At 38.1% G+C, this 6,507-nt stretch overlaps 1 protein-coding gene across 1 annotated transcript in view; it reads left to right on the top strand.

Moving 5' to 3' along the window:
• RTN4IP1 (reticulon 4 interacting protein 1) overlaps positions 1-6,507 on the top strand; it is a 66,106-nt gene that overhangs the window by 9,449 nt on the left and 50,150 nt on the right. The window lies entirely within an intron of this gene.

The following is a 6,507-nucleotide window of genomic DNA, read 5'->3' on the forward strand; positions in this document are numbered from 1 at the left end:
GCTCTGACCGTTTCTGTACTCACTATTTTCCTTCAGGTTTTTCCACTAGTTGGTGCCTAATCCACTTCTGTATAGTTCCTTTCAAAGCTCAGGGTTCCAGGATTATCTTCTGTATCTCTGTCAATTGGTTTTTCTTTTCTTTGTTGAAGAGGGTCTGTGTCACTTGTCTGCCTATTCCTCCATCTTATTGGAAGTTCTGGAATATGTACAGGATCATAGCATCAGTAAATAGAAATAGTTTTACTTCTTCCTTACCAATTTGGATGCCTTTGATTTCCCTTTCTTGCCTTAGAGCCCTGGCTAGGACTTCCAATACAGTGTTGAATAGAAGTGGTGATAGAGGGCATCCTTGTCTGGTTCCTATTCACAGGTGGAATGGTTTCAGTCTCTCTCCATTGAGAATAATGTTGGCTTTTGGTTTTGCATATATGCTCTTTATTAAGCTAAGGAATTTCCCTTCTATTCCTATTTTTCTGAGAGTTTTTATCAGGAATGGGTGTTGGAGTTTATCAAATGTCTTTTCTGCATTGATTGATGTGATCATGTGGTTCTTTCCCTTTGGTTTATTTATGTGATGGATGTTCATTGTTTTCCTAATGTTTAACCATCCTTGCATACCTGCTATGAACCCCACTTGGTCATACTATATTATTTTTTGGATATGTTGTTGGAGTATATTGGCTAGTATTTTGTTGATGATTTTTTCATCTATATCCATGAGGGATATTGATCTGTAGTTTTCCTTCTTAGTGATATCTTTGCCTTGCCTGGTTTTGGTATCAAGGTTATGCTTGCTTCATAAAATGAATTTGGGAAGATTCCATCCTTTTCTATGTTCTGGAATAGTTTGAGTAGTATTGGTATCGGTTCTTCTCTGTACATTCGGTAGAATTCTCCAGTGAAACCATCGGGGCCAGGGCTTTTTTTGGTTGGTAATTTTTTTATGACCCGTTCAATTTCTTCTTTTGTTATGAATCTGTTCAAATTTTCCAACTTAATCTGTGTTAACTGGGGTAAGTAATATGTTTCTAGAAATCTGTCTATTCTAGATTTTCAAATTTGTTGGAGCATAGTTCTTCATAGTATACTGATATTTTCCTTTAAATTTCTGTTGGTTATGTTGTGACAGCGCCCAATTAGTTTCTTATGTTATTTGTATTCTCTCCCTCTTTTCCTTTGTTAAATTTGCCAGTGCTTTGTCAATTTTATTAGCCTTTTCAAAGAACCAATTTCTAGTCTTTTTGATTTTTTCTATTGTCTATTTTCTGTTTCATTTATTTCTGCTTGAATCTTTATTATTTATTTTCTTTTGGTAACTGTAGGCTTTTCTTTATGTTCTTTTTCTAGTTTTTGGAGATGTTGGGTTAAAGTGTTAATTTTGGCTCTTCCTTCTTTTTTGATGTGTGCATTTATTGCTATAAAATGGCCTCTGATCACAGCTTTTGCTGTATCCCAAAGATTTTGGTATGTTGTATTTTCATTTTCATTTGATTCAAGGAATCATTTAATTTCATTTTTTATTTCTTCTATTACTCAGTCATTTTCAAGAAGGGTGTTATTCAATTTCTGTGTGTCTGCTCTTTTTCTGTTCATCTTTCTATTGTTGATTTCTAATTTTACAGCATTGTGATCTGAGACGATGCTTTGCAGTATTTCAATCTTTAGAAATTTATTGAGGCTTGCTTTGTGGTCTAACATATGGTCTATCCTGGAGAATGTTCCATGTGCACTGGAAAAGAAAGTGTATTGTGCTGTTCTTGGGTGAAGTGCTCTGTAGATGTCTCTAAGGTCAAATTGTTGGATTGTATTGTTTAGTTCTCTTGCGTCTTTGTTGAGTTTCTTTGCAGTTGTTCTATCTTTGATTGAAAATGATGTATTAAAGTCTCCTATTGTGACTGTGCAGGAGCTCTGGTAGCATAGTGGCTAAGGCACTTGACTGCTAACCAGAAAGGCTGGCGGTTCAAACCCACCAGCCACTCCTCGGAAGGAAGGTTGGGCAATCCTACTTCCGTAGTGATACTGCCTCGGAAACCCAAGGAGGGGTCGCTATGAGTCAGGGCTGACTCGACGGCACATAACAACAACAACATTGTGACCGTGGAGTCATCTGTCTTTTCAATTCTGTTAAAGTCTGATTTACATATTTTGGGGCTCTTTCATTGGGTGCATAGATATTTATTATTGTTATGTCCTCTTGTTCAATTGATCTTTTAATCATTTTATAATGTCCTTCCTTGTCTCTTATGGTGGTTTTTCTCTTACAGTCAATTTTATCAGAAATTAATGTTGCCACTCCTGCTTTTTTATGGTTGTAATTTGCTTGGATATATGTTTTTCCAACCTTTAATTTTTAGTCTATTTTTGTCTTTGTCTCTAAGGTGGGTCTCTTGTAGATAGCATATTGATGGGTTATGTTTTCTTATTCAGTCTGCAACTCTCCATCTCTTGATTGGTGCATTTAGTCCGTTGACATTCAGTGTTATTATCAACAAGTGTGTATTGGTTGCTGTCATTTTGTTATGTGTTTTTTTGTGGTGTTGCTGATTTCTTTGTTCCATATAATTTTCTGTTCTGAGCTTGTTTTGTTTTGTTTATGAATCATGTTATTACTTCCTTCATTGCTATTGTTTTGTATTTGCTAAATATTTATGCTTGACCTCTTTTTTATTTTGATGTGAAAGTTTATAAGTTTTCTTTGAGGTTATAATTTTCTTCCCAAGCTTAGAACACTCCATTCTATCTTGCAATATTCTTGACTTCCTCACCATTTAGAAGTTGTAACTACATGGTTTTTTCTCTCTTTTTGGTTTGTAGTTGTCTTCATTTGCCAATTGATGTCTCTGGTTCCCTGCTTACAATCTTATAGGCTTATTTACTTTGGATACTTCCATAACTGGGTTGGTTTCTGGGTTATGTTATCATATGTGTTTATGGTCAGTTGTTGTTTGCTCTTGTTGGTTCTCTGTCCAAAGGACTGCCTTTAGGATCCCTTGTAATATTGGGTTGATTTTAAAAATTCCCTTAATTTCTGCTTATCTGGAAATGTCCTAATTTCACCATCATATTTGAGTGACAGTTTTGCTGGGTGTCTAATTCTTGGTTGGAAATTTTTTTCTTTCAGGGTTTTATGTATACCATCCCATTGCCTTCTTGCCTGCATGGTTTCTGCCAAGGAATCAGAGCTTAGTCTTATTGCTTGCCCTTTGTAGGTAACTTTTCTTTTTTCTGTGCTGCTTTCTTTGTCTTTGGTTTAATTTTGATGATGATATGTCTTTTTAAAATTATTTTATTTTATTGTGATTTGGGTTAAAGTTTGCAGAGCAAATTCATCTTTCATACAGCAGTTCACATATACTTTGTTTCATGAAGTTGACTATAATCTCCCACAATACAACAGCTCTCCTCCCACTTCCTCCCCATAGCCACCTTTGCCCTGTGTCCCTTCTCCCATGCACTCCTATCCCTCAAGTTATGTCCCTGTGCATTCACAGCCCCTTCTATTCTTCCATGATTGATGTCTCCAAGGAGTGTATCTACTTAATGCAAATGTTCAGGTCATATGGCTGTCTTTGGCTGGAAGCCATAGGAGTAGGTTCAATTCCAAACCTGAAGGGCAGCTAGGGGCCCTAGTCTCAGGGGTTCCACCAGGCTCTATCAGACCAGCAAGCCTGGTCTCCCTCCCCCCTTTTTTTTATGGTTTTGAGTTTTGTTCCACATTGTTCTCCCACTCTATTCAGGATCTCCTACACAGATCCCCCTCCAAGTGGTTGACAGTGGTAGCTGGGCACCAATTTAATTCTTCTGGTCTCATAGTCATATAGGCTGAGGATCACATGGTGTGCCAGTCCCTTGGACTAATTGTTTCCATGTGTCTTTGGTTTTCTTCATTATTCTTTGCTCTGGATGAGGAGAGACCCATCGTTGCATCTAGATGGCTACTTGCAAGCTTTTAAGATCCCAGTCGCTACTCACCAAAGTAGGATATGGAACAATGTTTTTGTGTAGTATGTTATGCCAGTTGAGCTTGATGTCCCCTGTGACCATGGTCCCGAGCCCTCAGGTCCAACCATTTGCTCCCTCTGGCTTTGGCCAAGAAGTGACTACAACCTTGTCCTTTGTCAGCTCTACTGTATACCTAAAATTCTTACAGAACATACAAATAACATTTGTAGACATGTTGTCTGCCACCTCTGGTATATATGGTCATGGGCACTCTCCTCAATTCATAGAGATACCTAATCTTTCAGCCTGTCCACCCATCTACCCAGCCATATATCAGTGTTTGCCATCACTGACAATGTACTGTATGTGCAGAATGGTTCATCTTTGTTGTCTGTACCTCCCATGCACCTCTCTATGTCTTCCTCTTCTTCAGTGCCACCTTATTGGTCACTCAATTTGGTACATTGCCCTTCCCTTCACCCAAATCAATACGTGTCTTTACCTATCTAGCAGTGTTCCCTCCCCTCCCCTCCCACCCTTGGTAACCAACAAAGAAAATATAAACCTTTCCTTGACTTTTGGTGATGATATGTCTTTGTGATTTTCTTATGGGGTCTATCCTGTTTGGGGTTTGTTGGACTTCTTGAATGGATATATTCTTGTCTTTCATCATATGAGGAAAATTCTCTTCCAACAAATCTTCAGCAATTTTCTCTGTGGTTTTGTCTCTTGCTGTTCTGGAATTCTGATTACATGTAGGTTATTCCTTTTGATAGTATCCCACCTGAACCTTAGGCTTTCTTCCTTTTGTTTTGATCTTTTTTCTGATTATTCACTTTCCAAAGAAGTATTGAGATATTTTTCTTAATCTCAGTAATTCTGTCTTCCATTGATTCAGTTCTACTCCTTTGCCTGTTCAGTGTGTTTTTGATTTCTGCAAATTTAGTATTAATCTTCTGGATTTCTATCTGTTGATTTTGTATAATTTGTAATTGTTCATTTATTTTGTTATTTTGTTCTTGTATTGTCTTCCAAAATTGTTCTATGTTTTCCTCGATTTTCTCAGTGTTTTCCTTGATCTCTCTCTCAATCCACTGAAGGTACCTAAATATAATTCTTTTGAATTCCTTATCAGGGAGTTCCAATACTGCTTCTTCTTCAGGGATGTGTTCTGGGTCTGTATCCTGGTCCCTTGTTTCTATTGCTTTATCTTCTGTGTGTGGACTGTGATGGTCTGTTCACTCTGAAACAGTGTGATGTTTTTGTGTTTATATTTAATTGGTGATTGTATGTTGGAGTGATTCACCCAAGATTTTGGTTTTCTTTGTTTTGCTTGGATGTTATCTGAGTAAGCACAGTGCTGTGCTCCTCTATTCGCTAGTTAGTAACTTATGCACTCACTACCTGTCTCCTTTCTGTTCCTCTGCCTCCTGTATGTCTGTGCTGCCCTTGACAAGTAGAACCTATTCTTAGGTCCTTGGAACCTGAATGAGAATGCTGTCCCTTTACGTATCCAAAATGAACACCTCTTGTAAACATTCAAAATGGCTGCACCCTCCAGACAGCCGAAAAGTCCACAGCTCAGTTTGTCTCCTTTGCTGTTTTCATTTTTAGTCATCAGCCATCAGTGCAGTCATCCATGTAGCCCTTGGTGAGCAGGGCCAATTTTTAAGTTAATTCTCAGGTCCTAACACCACTTGGAAATATTCAGGCTGTCCATGCCATCAGGATAGCTGAGCGTCCACAGCTCTGTTTGTCTCCTTACTCACTGTTTTCATTCATGTTCTTCTACTGGTTGGTGTTTAATCCACTTCTGTATCCTTCCTTTCAAAGCTCAGGGCTCCAGGATTATCTTCTGTATGTGTGTCAATTGGTTTCTCTTTCCTTTGTTGAAGAGGGTCTGTGTAGCTTATCTGCCTATTCTGCCATCTTACTGAAGTCCGTCAAGAGTTGATTTTTTTTTAGTGGTGTCTTCTCATTCTGCTCTAGAGCAACTGCTCCTGTCAAGGTCACCAATAGCCTCTGTGTTGAGTCTAGTCTTTTTTTTTCTGTTGTTTTATGTATTTTAACAGCACCTTTTGACTTTATTTGAAAAACTTTCTTCCCCATCAGTGGCATCTGACTTCTTTGAACAACCTTCTTCACTTGGCTTTCAAGGCACCTGTTACTCTTCTGGCCGGAACTCTTCAGACTCCTTTGCTAGTTTCTTCTCATTCTTGAGATCTAACGTTGTACTATACCCAGCAATGAGTGGGAGAGACGGAGACATGGAGGGCTTAGTGATTGTGGAGCAAGGAGTGGTGCATGAGACTGGTGAGGTCTGCAGAGTCCATATCTTGGAGAACCATATCAGAAATGTTCTCTTAAATGATAGGGAGCCTCAGAAGTGTTTAAGCTTAGGAGAGAATAACAGATGCTGTTGTGTTTTGGAAAAGTCTTTTTATACACTGAAGCTATGTAATAAACTATTTTGGATTACTATAGATGGAGTAGTTGATTTGTTTGGACAAAGAAAAATGATTAGAAGAATGTTTTCAGCTCTATTTAACTGATTAGCAAATATTC

The sequence above is a fragment of the Orycteropus afer genome, unplaced genomic scaffold, assembly GCF_000298275.1.
Source record: "Orycteropus afer afer isolate SDZICR_OR568_19922 unplaced genomic scaffold, OryAfe1.0 scaffold00072, whole genome shotgun sequence".
NCBI classification, from domain to species: domain Eukaryota; kingdom Metazoa; phylum Chordata; class Mammalia; order Tubulidentata; family Orycteropodidae; genus Orycteropus; species Orycteropus afer.